At 42.5% G+C, this 18,959-nt stretch overlaps 1 protein-coding gene across 7 annotated transcripts in view; it reads left to right on the forward strand.

The window, feature by feature from the left end:
• The window catches only part of LOC149179173 (dual specificity protein phosphatase 1-like), a 232,150-nt gene that overhangs the window by 11,975 nt on the left and 201,216 nt on the right, over positions 1-18,959 (forward strand). The gene's annotated exons all lie outside the window — the stretch shown is intronic.

The following is an 18,959-nucleotide window of genomic DNA, read 5'->3' on the forward strand; positions in this document are numbered from 1 at the left end:
TACCACTGTAATGTTCCAAAATAGGAAAAATAATTATATGCATGCAAAAAACAATTTTCACCACAGAAATTTCAAACAATTAGAAAACGCCCATAACTATCAGAAATATGGAAGCAGCTGAGCCATTTTATTATAAACTGGTGCAAGAGTACAAAATATGGAAGGAATGCACCTGGGCTTGCCTCAAAGGCAAGCGGAGCAAAGCCCAGGTGAAGCAATGACAACCCAGAGCTACAATCAACTGACCAATCGTTGCATTGCGCAGTCCCCAGCAATTATGCACTGTCTGATGCAAAGATATGGCTGAAAACCCCACCTTCGGTGCTTAGAAAATTTTGCAAACTCATATCTAGGCTCCTCAGGCAAAACCCACAAAAACCCAGAAATGGTTTGGCTTGATTTTGACCTCCCAAAATCGACCCCCAAAAGGCACTGCGTAGTCCCCACCAATTTTGCACCGTTTGCTGCAAAGATATGGCTGAAAACCCCATCTCCGGTGTTCAAAAAATTTTGCAAAATTATTTCTGAGGTCTTTGTCAAAAACCCAAAAATACCTAGAAATGGTTTGGCCTGGTTTTGACCTTCCAAAATCGACCCCCAAAAGCCCTCTGCTTTCTAATAGCTGTTGAAGCAGGCTGTCTGTCAAACCACCAACAAAATCCTCCTTAGACACTCCTGAAATGTAGCAATCAATTCCACCAGTACTTCCCTTGTTTCTCCCATAAAGCAATAGCCCCAATGGCTGAAACTCTATCTCCCACGTATGCCTAGTTTCTCTCTTCTGCGTTGGCCACAGAGTCTACAAAATCACTCCTAAATATTGCTGCCACTTCCAGCCCTCAAACTCACCCAATAGCCAACAAATCTATTGAGCCTTATTCTTCTAATTTTCGTGGCAATAGCCCTTTGGAAGAATGCTGCAATGGCCACACTAGATCCACTACTGTGTCCTCCAGAAATATGCACTGCTGGGGTGAACTGAATACAAATGCTGGAAATCTCTCTACAAATCTCCATCAGATGATAATGGATGAACCTCTCTAGGGTGGCACTTGAAGTCCCTCGAAGAAAGGGTGAGTTCTCCGCTTAGAAAACTCTTGCTAAACAGCAAGTGACCTGACTAAACAACAGAATCAAATTCGATAAACCAAGAATGCTAAATGAAGTGTGCCAACTTCCTTTTATAACTTTCGTGGAGCCTTTCTTCTTGCCTTTTCTTCCCTCATTCATTTCGAATCATTGGCTTAAGGAGTGTGTATTTCTTATGTGGGTGGTCCCCACATATCATTAACAAAACAAAATAAAATAAAATTAACTTGTCTCTAGCTCCTAAGTCTTTTATCAAAAATCAAATGGGCCCCGTCTTCACCATTATTGGCCCCCAAAATGTAGAAATAAATCTTGTTCCAAAATAATTTAGGAAGGGACATTACAAAAAATCTTTCAATATTCAAGACCCAAATAATGAACATCCATAAAGAAGTAAAGCCATCTACAAGACAATCGCCACAAGAAGTCGCTCTAACTATCCATCCATCACTCTAAAAAAAAGATAAATACTAGACAAGTAAGGATGTTTCTCCACAAGTAGCAATGATTTACAAATGAGAAGTGCTACTCTTATTTATATGAAAGGTCAAACACCCTTCGCATTAAAATAATAATATCCTCTAAGCAAAGCCTTAAGAATATAATATAATTTTTGTATCTACTATCTCTTACAGAGCTTAGAGATAAGGTCACAATACATAAAATATTCGTGATACAGAGTGGATAGGCCATAAACTGTTGGGATTTGTAGCTTGGGAAGTACTCCACAACCCTGGGTACTAGGCTTGTGTGGGTTGGCACCACAAAAGCCATTTGTGGGCTAAGTACCAAAGTGATGGGTTTTTTACCCAAAGTGGTGGGATCGTAACCAAGTTGTGTTTTGATGGATGAACCCTTGTAGCATGTGTGGCACCCTTAATGGAGCAAGGGGCTACTAAGAAAATCAAGGGAGGCTTTGTTAAATGAGGGACAAGAATTTTTGTTTATGTGTAATGGGAAAAAAGATAAAGTTGACTTGACTTTAAGAAGGCCCTAGAGAGGGCTAGATGTTGCCATCAAAGAAGCATATAAATAAGAAGAGAGGAGACCTCATTTGGCATCCAACACAAGTGCAAAACTCGTCATAGTGGAGGACACCAGAGGTTCTGAGGCAGTCACATCTAAGAAAGGATTGGCCAAAGTGAAGGAGAAGGGCATTTTGTGGTTCTCTTTATGGCAGGTCAAGGTAGAGTGGAGGAGGTTAGCCAAGTGTTTTGAGGACAGATCTAGCATGCGTTGGGCTGACCTATCTTGGGAAACATGGTCAAGAGTTTTTTTGTGTTGTTGCAATTGGGACCAAGCCCTAGTTCAGGGCTAGTCTATGGTCACAAGTGTTGGAAAAGCAGGGTGAAGGAGGACAAGCAACAGTGTAGAAAAGGAGGTCCGTTGGAGAGGGTCAACACAAAAATTTGTAGTGGTTTTGAGTTCTGGACTTGGGCTGGTCTGGTGCCCTAACTAGGCTAAAAAACCTTAGGGTTGTAGCATGCACAGGGCCGAGTTTGGTGGCAGAAGGTAGCATCCTAGTTCAGGGTTTGTGTCCTCCTTGTTGGTGAATTTTGCTAGGTGTTTGGTGGTCTAGTTTGGGACAATTTGTGTGGTAGCTTAAGAGCAGATTAGAGGACTGTAGTAGTTGTCACATTGTGCTCTAAAGTACAACCTTGTAAAGGACTAGAAGGTTGTTAGTAGGGTAGAATACTGGAGCCTAAGGGTCGCAGACTTTGAAGGACTAAAAGGGCAAGCAAGAGGTCTCGTTGTTTAGCCCTAGTTCATTGTTTAGAGAAGTACTTCTTCAGTGAAAAGTGGGCAGCCTTCGTGCCCTAGATTTGTCATCATTAGAGCAACAAGTGTGACAAAAGTGGGTAGTAGTAGAAGTCCACTGTGTTGATATCCTTGGTGGACTAAGGAGAAGCTAGAGGGCATAAGTGATTGTGCCGAGTTCAATGACCTAAAGAAGCCACGCTCACTGATAGAGGCAGATTGGTGTGCTACAGATTGGGAAGCAAAAGGACCAACAAATGTGTTTAGGGTACATGGACTGAAAGGAGGTGAGGAGCACGCTACATCAAAAAGTAAGTCAGTTGTATCTGGTTCATGGTAGATTGGTTGTCAAAGTGATTGACACCAAGCCCTAGTGTTGTCTTGTATTAGGTTGATTGTATGAGGGTCATGATCCCTGGTATGAGAGCCTTAGACTGTTGTATTAAAGATTGTTAATATAACGAAGTTGGGTTGAAAAAGTGAAAAATTGTATATTGTGCACTATTTGATTTACGACTGTGTTTATTCCACTGTGCAAAGTAGTTTGTTGTGGCATTTGAGTGTATTTGCGTCAAAGATTATGAGACTCAAATCAGATTCTTGAGTGCCATGGAAATTCAACATGGTATCAGAGCTACTTTGAAGGGCCAGTGAATCAGAGTGTGCACAATAAGTATAGATCAAGAGGGAGTGGTTCCATTGTTATAGCAATGGCGAAGTTTGTGAAAATTTCACCACTGGAATTTTTATTGCAGCAACTAGAATTATTTCTTCTAACTGTAAATCAATTATGCAATTTATTGCTACAGCAACAACGAAATAATCACACTACAATCTTCACAAAAATACTGCGGAAAATAAACTAGAATTTGAGAAATTACTGGCACACACATACAAAAATATGACACAATTATTTTTAGAGAAATGTCCCTCGAAAAACCCAACTTGGGAAAACTGGTGCGGTAATTGAGGGTTTTTATTATTAAGCAACAGTGAAATAATTTCAGTACAATCTATGGATGCTCAACTGATTATCAAATCAAGAAGTATTTAACAAAAGTAATTAGAGAGAAAATTCTCTCTCTCCACAAGCAATCCCGACACTGGCTCCTCCAGAAAATATGGCTGTCCAAACCCTTGGGCAACCTCTCGCATGTGTGGCTCTGTTCAGCCTCTGATCAAGCTGTCCTGCTTGTCTTTGCTGCTGGAAGTACCTCTCCGGGCCTCTAGAAGACTTTCCCGGACTTTGGAAGTTGAATTGACTTCCTCTCCAGCTAATTTGAACTACTCTACTGAAGCTTCTGCGCAGCCCTTCCGCAACTTATGGGTGGAGTATTTCTGCCACTTGTTGTTGCCTCTTTCGATCTAGAAAACTTCCTTTGGATCACTGTCGCTGCCCCTCTCTGTCTTTGCTTCCCTTTTCTGGCTCGAACTCTTCCGGTAATTGCCGTTGCTCTTTGGAAAATGGAACTGCCCAAGGAAATAGATCTCAAGTGTGTGTTCTCCATCTACCCATCGACTCCAGTTGGGACTCCAACGACCAAGATTAAACCTTAATCAATGGATGAGATCATATGTGGATCGATCCATGTGAGTTTCTAGATGATTCACACCTTTCTCAATTAATACTGATTCCTTTTCCTAAGTTTAGACTTAAGAAATATTTAAAAATAGGCTAATAATCTAATTGAGACACTTCTAGATGGAATTTCCAGAAACATTTTTTGGGTTATGAAGAACTCCTGAGTTTTAGACTCTCCACGAAGTTTCGAGACTAGAGCAGCTCAGATGCTACAAAAACTAACACTCCCTCTTAGCGAGGAAGGTGTTCTAGTGCTGCACTATTGCTTCAACACTTTGTCTTTGCATCACCCTCCATACGCTGCTGATGTCTGGCCATTGCGACTGACTGCCACTGCCCACCAACCACTGTGCAACTTTGATGCTGCATCTGTGCTGCTGCTAACACTGTTATACTGCTGCCAACTCTGCATCTGCACTGCAACTCCATCTCATTTGTTGCTGCTGCAACTGCAATTGAGAAGCATCTGAAATACTGAATCAACTGTGTCTTTGTGCTGCATCTATCTCCTGAGTATCTGATTGCTACTAGCCTTTGCACTGTCCACTGAAGAATTTGCGCTGCTACCAACTCTGCACTGAGCCACCCGCTTTGCTGTCAATACTGCACTGTGCTTCTTAGCACCTGACTGGTACTAGTGTGCAACTGTCACTCTAGAATCTGATTGCATCACTAACACTGATCCATCCTGCTATTGAACACTGTGGGCTCCTGTAGCAAGGTAATGATCCATGAGGAGGATACCTCAATGGACCTTGCCCAAACCTCTACACTGCTCTGGGACTATAGCTCCATATTGCCCCACCTCACTCTTAGAGGTATAGCTGCAAACATGGCGAAGTCTTCCTCCAGCCTAGAGGACAACTTGTCTATCTCTGCGGACATTGCTGCCTGGTCCTGCTTCTCTTGCTTGTCCTTCTTCCTGAGAGGACACTGAGTACTGTAGTGGCCAAACTCGCCACACCTGAAGCACTTGACCTTAGATAGGTCCTTCTTCTTCTTCTTCTCCCCCTGTCCCTGACTGGGACCCTTTGATGCAAGGGCCACATTCTCCTCTTCCTTCTCACCCTTCAAACCCTTGCTACTGCTTCCGCTGATGGAGCTCTTACTAGAGTTTGCCTCATCTCCTCCTGTTGCATGTCTGACCACATCCTGTCCCACCTAGGCAAGTTCTCTCGACCCAAGATACTTTGGACAAAGACTTGCCACTCCTCTGAGACACTGTTCAGTGCCAAACACACAAGCTCTGTAGGTTGAGACACTTTGCCAATGACTGCTAGTTGATCCTGGATTTCCTGAATCCTGGTGAGGAAGGGATCTATGCCTTCACCTTTCTGCATCTTGATGTTTCTTAGATTTTCCTATAGGAACATCTTTCGCTGCTCGGAGGATTCTGATATAGCTGGTCTAGAGCATCCCACATCTCCTTTGCCGTGTTCTTGCTAGATATATGTGAGACTATATGGTCTTGAACATCATCCAAGATCATCCGCTTCGCCTTTGCCATCTGTAAAGTTTTGTAGATGTTCTATGCTAAGAGCAATTTCACTTTTCTCACAGCAATCATACAAGTAGTTAAGCAAAATGCAGATAGAACATATAAGCAGATCTTACAGAAGACAAATCAGAAACAGGAAAAATGTGTGTGTTTGTTTCGGCGGTCAACAGGATGCTTCAACCAGCAAAGTCTCCTTTGGTCAGCCAGCCCAGATGTGTCACAAGATCCCTCCAACTAGTAGATGAGTCAACCCAAGTCAATTCTACAAAAAGTCAACGCTGTCCTGAAAAGTCAACGCAGGGGCAGCAAGCTAAAAGTCAACGCAGCAGCAAAACGGTCAACCCTTTGACCTCGATTTTTGTGCCAGATAGTATGGCCTTCAAAAATCGAACTTTCCACCAATTTTCAGCTTGATTGGACCAAGCGTTGACCAAAGTCAACGCTGGTCAAACTTTCTGCGAAACCCTAGCAGCAGAAACCCTAGCAGCAGAAAATCCGTACGGTCTGTCCTCTTCGTCCTTCCCACGTGTGGCTGAAATTCGTCCTCCAGGTAGCGTACTCTCTAAGATGAGAGAGGAAGATGTGAGTTGAGTTGTGATGAAATTCTCTCCAACTTTTCCTGTATATATATCCATCAATGAGGGGTGTGTGACACATCTGTTGGGCATGTGAGCCTACATTACAAAACTGGCTGACCTTGCACATATAATTTATTAAGAATAATAAATTCACAATATAAGTTCTGCTCATCGGATTAAGACTATTTTTATATGGATTTTACACCTCTCAGAAAGAGGAATCCAACAAAAATATTAGCCTCTTAATCTGAGCATCAGAACATGGAGTTTGGACCTAGTTGTCCAAATTTAACACTCCCTCTCAACTAGGGAGAACTCCATTTATTAGTGCAATCAACATCGTGAGTCATCCCGCCGAAACTTGCTTTGCTGGCTTCTTTATTTTAGAACAGAAGTGGGTCAGTCACAAAGACATCATTCCCCGACTGACATAGTCAGTCCAGAGGTCCCAGACCTCACAAATCTTGATCCCAGATCAAGTGGTTGGACCATGCCATCCTAGATAGAGAGTACGGCAATCTCTGATGCGTCCATCAGTCTTTGCTAATAGTCTCTAACTTTTCCACACCTCATTGGCCAAATGAGAGGTACTTCCCATGAGCCCTGAACTCAATGGGTAGGATGCATACGGGGCACAGATAAATGAGTGGCGAACCAGCTCAATAATCACAAGGGTGGGGCAAAAGCATTATGAGTGCTTATAGCTTCGAGAAGCTATCCCCAAAGCCCCCCAGAGCTCCCAGAGCTCATCGTCCAACAGGACCCACATCATAGGGTCTTTCCACGACACCAAGACTCTCACGGAAGGTTAGGAACTTGACCTTCCCTAGGGGCTTAGTGAGAATATCCGCGACCTGCTCATCAGTTCCTATATGATCGAGCCTTACGGCGCCTCGCTGTACCATATCCCGGATAAAGTGGTACCTGATATCAATATGCTTGGATCGGTCGTGGAACACAGGATTCTCAGTCATACGAATCCCACTCTGATTATCACAGAGTATCACAGTGGTATCTAGCACATGTTGGAACAGCTCACTAAAGAGCTTCCTCAATCAAACTGCTTCACAACAGGCCATACTAGCAGCAATGTATTCAGCCTCCGTGGTGCTCAAAGCCACCGACTTCTGCTTCCTGCTCATCCATGAGATCGAAGCAGAACCAAGATTGAAACAGCATCCAGATGTGCTCTTACGATCCACCACACTGCCAGCCCAATCGGCATCAGTATATCCACGGAGTATCACACTCCCGGCAGTGTATCTCAGCGCATGGTTTATCGTGCCCCGAAGATATCTCAAAAGATTCTTGGCACCAACCCAGTGAAAATGATGAGGCTCAACCATCTGTTGACTCAAAGTATTCACTGCAAAACATATGTCCAGACGGGTGTTCACTAAGAACATCAAAGCTCCTATGAGTTGACGATACTCAGTAGGATTGGCCAAGATAGGCCCTGCAGTGCTGCCACTCAACTTCTTAAAGTTGAGTTCCATTGGTGTCGACACGGACTTACAGTCCACCATCCCAAATCTTTCCAGAAGCTTCACAATATATTTTCCTTGAGAAAGGAAAATCTCTCCAGGTCTCTGCCAGACCTCCAGGCCTAGGAAATAGTGCATCAGTCCTAGGTCTTTCATCTCGAACTCAGCAGCAAGCTCCCTCTTACATTGATGAATGAGAGGGTCATCACCTGTCAGGAAGAGGTCGTCCACATACAACACTAGAATGAGAGGCTTTCCTTCCACAACCTTAAAGTAAAGGTTTGGATCAGCATTGCTTTGAGTGAAGCCCAGCTTCATCAAGTAACTATCCATCCTCTCATACCAAGCTCTGGGTGCTTGCTTTAACCCATAGAGGGCTTTCTTCAACCTGCAGACATAAGTGTCTCGATCTTGAACTTCAAATCCCAGAGGTTGTTCTACATACACCTCTTCCTTTATTGCACCATGCAGAAAAGCGGTCTTGACATCCATCTGATGAAGACTCCATCCTTGCGTAGCAGCAAGGGCTATGATGGATCGGATGGTGGTATATCGTGCCACAGGTGCAAATATATCGTCATAGTCAATTCCTTCCTTTTGAGAGAAGCCACGGGCAACAAATCTTGCCTTAAACTTTTCAGCACTCCCATCAGGTCCATGTTTAATCTTGTAGAGCCATTTAGAGGTGACAACAGATTTGTCCTTCGGTCTCGGGACCACATCCCAGACATCATTCTTCATAATAGCCTCATATTCTTCATGCATAGCATCCTTCCAGACTTGATGCTTGATGGCTTCCTCAAAAGATCCAGGTTCAGATTGTATAATAGAACTCATGGCAGCTAGATACCCTTGGTATCTACACGGCTTCTTGCTTTCTCGGAATGTCCCCCTTGGGGCAGCATGACCCTTAGCATCTTCGAGGGTGTCCCTGAGCCATGATGGCCTCTTTCCTAGAGAAGGGGAAGGATCAATAGGGTCCATAGGCCCTTCAACATCAGGCATAGTCTCATCCTGGGGTTCTTCCAGATTTCCAGGTCTTTCTTCATGATTTTCTTCAGATCTAGGAAGATCTACTACTTTCTTCAGGGAAGCATCTTCGTCAAAAGTGACATCATGGCTTATCTCTACTTCCCTTTGACCAGGTACATAGACTCTATATGCCTTAGAAGTCTCACTGTAGCCCACAAACATTCCTTTCTTTCTAGTAGCATCCAGCTTACTTCTCTTTTCTTTCGGCACATGAAAATAGACAGGACATCCAAAAATTCTAAAATGTGAGACATCAGGTTTCTTACCAGAGAAAACCTCTTCGGGAGTTTTGGAGTCCAAAGCGGAATGAGGGCATCGGTTTTGAATGTACACAGCAGTATTTGCAGCTTCTCCCCACAGAAACTTTGGTAGACCCTGGTCATATAGCATGGCACGGGCAGCTTCCACAATAGTCCTATTCTTGCGTTCAGCAACACCATTCTGCTCGGGAGTATATGCAGTGGTAGACTCCCTCTTAATGCCAGCTTCTCTGCAAAAGTCTTTGAACTCATTTGACTCATATTCAGTGCCATTGTCAGTCCTCAAAATTTTGATCTTCTTTCCGGTCATATTTTCCACCAAGGCTTTGAAGGTACAGAACCACATGAAAGCCTCATCCTTCTTCTTCAAGAAGTATATCCAGGTTTTGCGAGAGAAGTCATCAGTAAATGTCATATAGTAAGAATATCCCCCCAGGGATGTTACAGGCAACATATCGGAAAGATCAGAATGGACCAGTTGCAATATCTCAGATGTCTTTGTGACACTTGAGGGGAAAGGTCCCCTTGTATGTTTTCCTTCAGCACAGCCCTTACATACACCTTCATGATTATTTCCAAAATCAGGCATCCCTGTCACCACCTTCCTTGCTTCGGGAAGAGCCTTGTAATGAAGGTGTCCAAATCTTCGGTGCCATAGTTCGGTTTGACGGATAGTATCACAAGTCATAGCTCCCAACGGACTCCCTCCAACATGGTAGAGTGTACCAACTCTAAAACCAATTGAGATAGCTTCCTTGAAGCTCTTCTTCCACATGAGTACCTTTCCATCAGAGAAAGTTACATTGAATCCTTTGTCTTCCATGGCAGATACAGACACAAGGTTCTTCTTCAATTTGGGTACATAGAGTACATCTTGTAGACGGAGGACTTGTCCTTGAGACAAGTGGAGGGTCACAGTCCCGGTCCCTTTCACAGGATAAGAGGCATTATCCCCAAGGATAATTTCTAGATTAGTATCCCTTTCAACCATGTCAGAAAGTGCTTCCTTGAATCCGGTGATGTGTCTTGAGGCACCACTATCGATTAGCCAGACATCCATAGTGTCGGGCGGAGATGCAGCTGAGAGAGCAGATATTAGAATATACTCATTTCTTTTATCAACAACATTAGACTCCTCATACCTGGTATTTCTGGTCCTTTTAGAAGGTGGATTGTTTCCTTCAAAGTGAGCCTTCCTCTTTCCTTTGGATTTGTCATTTCTTCGATTCCCATTCCTTCGGTTGTTGTTGTTGTCGTCACTATCGGGAGAATTCTTCTTGAAGGGGCATTCTCTAGCATAGTGTCCAGTCCTATGGCAGGTAAAACATTTACCCTTCTTCTCTTGAGTCTTAGTCCTTCCTTTGTCCTTAGAACCACCAGAGTTCTTCTTTCGGGAATGAGCAACATAGGCAGCATTTCTTTCATTATCAAATTCCTTCATCCTTGTTTCTTCTTGCATACATCTAGACAGAAGCTCATCAAAGTTAGGGATGGTATTATTGTTGAGAATGGTAGTTGTGAATACTTGCCATTCATATGAAAGTCCTCCAAGTGCGGTGAGAACCATCTCACGATCAGCTATTGTCTCCCCAATAGCTAGCAGATTGTTCCTGGTTTCGGTCAACTTCATAAAGAAAGTTTGAATAGACTCGTCTCGGCCCTTCTTCATATTCTTCAACTTGTTCTTGAGGAATAGTACTTGGTTCACATTGTTTACTCGGAACATAAGTATCAGCTTGTCATACATCTCCTTGGATGTGCCTAGTTCAGATATGTAGGCAACCAGACTCTTATTTATGGATTCCCTGATCAGCAGCTTTGCTCTGATTTCTCCCTTCTTATACTTGGATCTAACAGCAGCAGAGGCATTTGATGGGGGTTCTTGAATCTTCCCTGTCACTTCCAGTCAGCTTGTCATTCTCCCTGAATTCAAGCTTAGTGGAATCCATTTCCTTCGATGATGATTGCTATAGATAGAGTTTGTCTTCACCTCAGCTCCGATACCATGTAAAGTTTTGTAGATGTTCTATGCTAAGAGCAATTTCACTTTTCTCACAGCAATCATACAAGTAGTTAAGCAAAATGCAGATAGAACATATAAGCAGATCTTACAGAAGACAAATCAGAAACAGGAAAAATGTGTGTTCGTTTCGGCGGTCAACAGGATGCTTCAACCAGCAAAGTCTCCTTTGGTCAGCCAGCCCAGATGTGTCACAAGATCCCTCCAACTAGTAGATGAGTCAACCCAAGTCAATTCTACAAAAAGTCAACGCTGTCCTGAAAAGTCAACGCAGGGGCAGCAAGCTAAAAGTCAACGCAGCAGCAAAACGGTCAACCCTTTGACCTCGATTTTTGTGCCAGATAGTACGGCCTTCAAAAATCGAACTTTCCACCAATTTTCAGCTTGATTGGACCAAGCGTTGACCAAAGTCAACGCTGGTCAAACTTTCTGCGAAACCCTAGCAGCAGAAACCCTAGCAGCAGAAAATCCGTACGGTCTGTCCTCTTCGTCCTTCCCACGTGTGGCTGAAATTTGTCCTCCAGGTAGCGTACTCTCTAAGATGAGAGAGGAAGATGTGAGTTGAGTTGTGATGAAATTCTCTCCAACTTTTCCTGTATATATATCCATCAATGAGTGGTGTGTGACACATCTGTTGGGCATGTGAGCCTACATTACAAAACTGGGTGACCTTGCACATATAATTTATTAAGAATAATAAATTCACAATATAAGTTCTGCTCATCGGATTAAGACTATTTTTATATGGATTTTACACCTCTCAGAAAGAGGAATCCAACAAAAATATTAGCCTCTTAATCTGAGCATCAGAACATGGAGTTTGGACCTAGTTGTCCAAATTTAACACCATCTCTTTCCTATATTCCTTTAACTGATCTGCATCTTGTGGTACTGCCACCACATTCTCCTAGGCCTTCAGATCAAATTCATCTAGCAAGAAGGTCATTATGGCCTTCCAGATGACAAAGTTGGAGGCTCCCTCCAACCTATCCTGATCTCTAAGCCCAACTGTGGCCATCTCTGAATCTGGACAAAAATCTCCCTCTTCCTTTGCTCAGTTGCTGAATCTGCTACTCACACTCCCTTATGGAGTGAGAAACTCTGCTTGCAGCGACTGCCGAATGCATCTAGAAAATTAGATTTCTAGACTAGAAACCTTCTAAGAGAAATTTTGTGTGTGTGTGCACTTCCTCTTCCACCCGACATTGATCCTACTGCTGCTAAACTCTTTTGTGCCTAAACAAGGAATTTGCTCAGCAAAAATTTGAGCTACAACTGCCCTTCTGCCTGCTGGAATCACTTGAATTGGCAAGCCGAAGTTTTCTGCCAGCCTGCACTGAAAAATTGAACTTGCTCAAGCAACTTGCACTGCTATGCTTAGGCTCTGCGCAACCACCAAAAATTTGTTCTGTTGCTCCCTCTGAACAACGAATTTCTGTTTCTGCTTTCTGAGCTTCCTGTCTGATCAAAATCGCTCTGATAATATGTGAAAATCTCACCACTAAAATTTTTATTGCAGTAACTGGAATTATTTCTTCTAACTTTAAACTAATTATGCAGTTTATTGCTATGGCAACAATGAAATAATCACACTGCAATCTTCACAAAAATATTGCGGAAAATAAACTAGAATCTGAGAAAATATTGGGGCACACATACAAAAATATGACACAATTATTTTTGGATAAATGTCCCTAGAAAAACCCAACTTGGGAAAATCGGTGCAACAATTGCAGGATTTTATTATTAAGCAATAGTGAAATAATCTGAGTACAATCTATGGATGTCCAACTGGCTATCCAATCAACAAGTATTTGACAAAAGTAATTAGAGAGAAAATTCTCTCTCCATAAGCAATCCCGATCGACTGAGCAGAGGTTCTAGTAAAGACTGTGAGTATGGCGCATGACTGTGTACTTGAGTTGTTCGATCCCTAGCGTAAGTAAGCAGGAGACCTACCATCGGCAAGGCAGCAAGGCTCTTGTTTGAATAGCTGGCTGGATGCATGGGGTGGATGGGATACGCTACCTTTCAGTCTTTCAATTACCACGATTGAAAAGCCCTACCACCCGCCTCTCTAATTCAAGCTGCCGGATTCACTTGTTTTGGGACGGCTAACAGATTCCCGTACTTCTCGTATCCCTTTCCGCGAAAGGATTCTATTCCCTTACTAGCAAGTTCCATATCTCTTCCTGCCTGGACCAAATGCCATACCAGATGAAATGCCAAACTATCCGATATAATAGCTGAGTACTGAACTGATCGACTTCTTTCTATCCTTCCCCAAAGTAGCCGCCCGCCCTATTTTACGAAGTATGGCTTTGAAGTAATGTATCGCTTCACTCAGGAGGGATATACTAAGGAGAAGACATAACACCCACCGAACAAACAAGAGATATGGACCCAAAACTTTGAAAAACATGTTTCACTCGCCTTCGATATCCATCCCCATACTTGGCCAAAATTGGCTCCTCCATAAAATCTGGGCATCCAAACCCTTGCACATGCCCTCTGCGCAGTCCTTGCTCTACGTCTCACATGTGTGGCTTTGTTCGACCTCTGATCAAGCTGTCCTGCTTGTCTTTGCTGCTGGAAGTGACTGTCCAGGACTTTGGAAGACTTTCCTGACCTCTGGAAGCTGAATCGACTTCCTCTCCAGCTAATTCAAACTGCTTTGCTGAAGCTTCTGCGCAGCCCTTGCGCAACTTTTGCGTGGAATAATTCTGCCACTTGCTACTACCTCTTCGGATCTGGAAAACTTCCTCCTGATCACTATCCATACCCCTCTTTGTCTTTGCTTCCCTTCTCTGGCTCGAACTCTTCCGACAACTGTTGTGGCTCTTTGGAAAATCAAACTGCCCAAGGAAATCGATCTCAAATGTGTGTTCTTGTTAAAGTTGGCAACTAGGGCCAAATTCCACCTTAAGACAACTCATTTGACGGAGATGATGATTGCATTGAATTCCTCTTTTTGAGAGGACCAACATTGATATAAAGATCATCTCATTTGGACAAGCAGAAGTGTGATTTTGAATTTATGCCCACACACGTGCAAATTGTCAAGGTCAGCCACATCATCATGTAGGCTCAGAAAGGCCAATGGATGTGTCACTTTGCCCTCAATGACTTGTATAAATACAAGTGCCCTTTCACCTCATTTGGCATCTTCTTCACTCACACACTCTCTCTCCTTCTCTCATTTGGTTCGTACTACATTAGGCATTATTCTCTCTCACACGTGTGGATAGAAAAGGACGAATTTCATAAGTTGAATTACAGGGCCAAAATTACGTAGTTGACTACAGTTTGACTAGTGTTGACCAAAACCTTCTGGGCATCATTTGACTTCAATCTTTTGGGGATATTTTTGTCTTAGTAGGCCACAACTTTTGGCACAAAAACCGATGTTTTCTGAGCACTTTGCCCGCAGACCAAATTACAGGTTGACCATAGATTTCAAGGCAACAGTTTGACCAAGTTTGACCACATATTCTGTGATTGTTTTGGCCTAACTTTGAGCTCTTGATCAGGCTGAATTAGATTGGGGAAGATCGAGCTGTTTTGAGGACTTTCTATTGCTGCTTTGACCAATGTTGACTTTTTGATTTAACCACAGTTGACTACAAATTTTGACAGGGTTGTTTTGATTTTGAATTGGGGAAGTCAATTTGACTTTTGTACTCTCTCTCTCTCTCTGCTGAACATTTTGATATAACAATAAAAAGAATTGATCAAAGGGTTTTCCCCACATTGGGGTTTTTCCCTAGCATCCACCAAATCTGGTGTTCTCTTGTCTTGGCTTGTCTTCTGCATTTTGTTTCATGTTTTATCTACATTTACTGTCAATGTGATTAATGGTTAATGCGATTACTACTCGAAATCTAAATTGGAAATTGTCATTAGGATGCTAAAAAAACATTGAAGTAATTGTGCTAAGCATAGAACATACCATTGTTAAGTAAAATTAACATGGTATCAGAGCCTAGATGAAAACAAAGCCCAATCAAGAGAGATAAAAGCAATCACTAGGAAAGAGTTGTTGGACAAGAATATTGGTCTAGCTTCAATGGCGACTACATCATACTTCAAATCCGAGGATAAGCTCAAGGACAAATCCGTAGATTATGCATGGAAGATGACTTTGGATTTGACTTTGGAAGAGAATGATGCTATGGACTATGTAAAGGGAAGAGTGGTGGAGCCTCTTTCAAATGCACCTGCTGCTGCAAAGATGAAATACAAGAAAGGTGAGGTCAAAGCTAAAAGAATCATTATAGACTCTATTCAAAAGCATTTGGTTGCTTATATTTTTGATTTAGAAACATCTAAGGAGATGTATGATAAGCTGGTTGGGATGTTCAAAGTGAACAATGCAAATCAAATCCTCTTTCTCAAAAATAAGTTGAAGGATATCAAAATGGACAAAGGGAGTCTACCAAATACTACATCATGAGGATTACAGAAATCAAGAATGATCTTCTATATATTGGAGAAGTTGTTGCTGACAGGGAGCTCACTCTCATTGCTCTTGGAGGTCTTACAAGAGCATGGGATGTGTTTAACACCACTATTCTTAACGATGACAGGATTCCTAGTTTCGATGAATTATTGGCTAGATGCACACAAGGAGAGACCAACATGATGGAGAGAGACAAGCCTTCAAATGGAAATGAACCTACTGCTTTCTCCGCTCATGCAAAGTGGAAGAACAATGCTGGTCCAAAAAGACAAGGTCAAGGATTCAAGCAGGGATTCAAAGAAGGAAGAAAAGGAAGGTGTTACAATTGCAACAGGTTTGGCCACTGTGCTAGAGAGTGTCCTCACGAGAAGGATACTCCAAGGGATGATGACAACAACAATCACAACAATTTTAAAGGCAATGGCAATCAAAGGAACAACAAGTTCAACAATAAAAGAAAAAGGAATGCTCTCACTACTCGAGATGGAAATGGTTGACCTCCCAAAAGGACAGGAAATTCCAGAAATAGGTACGGTCACTCGTCACTTGAATCAAGGTTTCACTTGAATCAAGGTCAAACCATTCATCTACAAGAAGTGTTGTATGTGCCTGATTTGAAGAAGAACTCGGTGTCTATTTCTGTGATGGAAGATAAAGGCTTCAATATAACATTCATTGATGGAAAGGTACATATTTGGCAATGAAACCCTAAAGATGCATTTACACTTGGATTTAGGGTTGAAGGTCTCTATCAAGTTGGAGGAAGTCCTTTGGGAGCTATGACTTGTGATACTTCTCTTCAATCTGAATTATGGCACCGAAGATTTGCTCACCTTCATTACAAAGGCTTACCTGGGGTTAGGAGGATGGTCACAGGTATGCTTGAGTTCAAAATAAATCCTGAAGGTGTTTGTCAAGGTTGTGCAACTAGAAAACTTACAAGGGGACCATTCCCCTCAAGTGAAAGTCAAACTACCGACATTCTTCAATTGGTCCATTTTGATCTATTTGGTATGTTGTCCGTAACATCATTAAGAGGATACTTGTACTATGAAATTTTTGTGGATGACTTCCCTCGCAAAACGTGGACCTATTTCTTGAAGAAGAAGGACGAAGTGTTCAAATGGTTCTATTCTTTCAAAGCCTTGGTGGAAAATCAAACATGGAAGAAGATCAAGATATTGCAGATCGATAATGGAATGAATATGAATGAAACAAATTCAGTGACTTTTGCAGAGAGGATGGCATTAAGAGGGAGACAACTGTTGCATACACTCCTGAGCAAAATGGTGTTGCTTAAAGGAAGAAACGAACAATCATGGAAGCCACCTGTGCTATGCTCCATGATCAAGGCCTACCAAAGTTCTTATGGGGAGAAGATGCCAACACTGCCATATATGTTCAAAATAGCAGCCCGCATCAAGCATTGGATTTCAAGACACCCGAAGAAGTCTTCTTTGGTAAGAAACTTGATGTTTCTCATTTTAATATTTGGTTTTCCCGTGTATTTTCATGTGCCTAAAGAGAAAAGAAACAAGTTAGAAGCATCTGGGAAGAAAGGAACATTTGTGGGCTACAGTGAAACTTTGAAGGCATATAGAATCTATGTGCCTGGTGAAAGAGAAGTGGAAATAAGCCATGATGTCACTTTCAATGAAGATTCTGCCCTTGGGAAAGCTAGAGATCAACCTATCCCAAGGAAGGACAATGATGATGTTGTAGGGAAGCAGGATGAATCTCTGACAGATGAATTCATGCCCGATGGATCCCATTGATCCACCTCCTAGTGATCCCTCTACCTCAAGGAAAAGACCTTTGTGGCTCAAAGATACTCTCGAAGATGCTGAAAGACATATTGCTCCAAGAGGGACATTTCGTGAAAGTAAGAAGCCGAACAGGTATCAAGGGTACTTAGCTGCTATGAGTACTATTGTTCAATCTGAGCCATGTATGTTCGAAGAAGCCGTGAAACACCAAGTATGGAAGGATGCGATGAATGAGGAGTATGAATCAATCATGAAGAATGATGTCTGGGATGTGGTTCCTAGACCCAAGGACAAGTCTGTGGTCACTTCTAAATGGCTTTACAAAATCAAACATGGAGCTGATGAGAGTGCTGAAAAATACAAGGCCAAGTTTGTTACTCAAAGCTTCTCTCAAAAGGAAGGAGTGGACTATGATGATTTATTTGCACGGTTGCCCGATATACCACTATTCGATCCATTATTTCCCTTGTTGCTTCTCAAGGATGGAGCCTACACCAAATGGATGTTAAGACTGCTTTCTTGCATGGCTCGCTTAAGGAGGAAGTCTACGTAGAACAACCTGAGGGGTTTGAAGTACAAGATTGAAGGACACACGTGTGCAGGTTGAAGAAAGCCCTCTATGGGTTGAAGCAAGCCCTTAGGATTTGGTATGAGAGGATTGATAACTATCTTATGAAGCTGGGATTTATAAGGAGCGAAGCTGATTCTAACCTATATTTCAAGATTGAAAAGGACACGCCTCTCATTTTGGTCCTTTATGTGGATGATCTTTTTCTGACAGGTGTAGACCCTCTCATTTATCAAGAGGGAGTTGGTTTTCGAGTTCGAGATGAAGGACCTAGGTCTGATGCACCACTTCCTAGGCCTAGAGGTCTGGCAAAAGCCAGGTGAGATTTTCCTTTCTCAAGGAAAATACATTGTGAAGTTGCTCAAGAGATGTGGGATGGTGGATTGCAAGTCTGTGTCTATTCCGATGGAATTGAACTTCAAGAAGTTATGTGGAAGTGCTGCTGGACCCGAATTGGCAAATCCTTCCGAGTATAGACAACTTGTGGGGGCCTTGATGTTCTTGGTAAACCCTGTCCTGACATATGCTTCGCTGTGAATACGTTGAGTCAATTTATGGTCGAGCCTCATCGCATACATTGGATTGTTGTTAAGAATCTCTTGAGATATCTTCGCGGCACAATCAACTATGGATTGAGATACACTGCCTGGAATTTGAGGCTAAATGGATATACTGATGCTGACTGGGTTGGCAGTATGGTGGATTGTAAGAGCACGTCTGGATGTTGCTTCTCATTAGGGTTTGCTTTAATTTCTTAGATGAGCAGGAAGCATAAATCAGTTGCTCTAAGCACCATCGAGGCCGAATACATTGCAACTAGTATGGCCCGTTGTGACGTTTTTTGGTTGAGGAAGCTCTTTAGTGA

This window comes from Pinus tabuliformis, chromosome 4_1 (genome assembly GCF_031772625.1).
Source record: "Pinus tabuliformis cultivar Carrire ecotype Pingquan chromosome 4_1, CPIR1, whole genome shotgun sequence".
Taxonomy (NCBI): Eukaryota; Viridiplantae; Streptophyta; class Pinopsida; order Pinales; family Pinaceae; genus Pinus; species Pinus tabuliformis.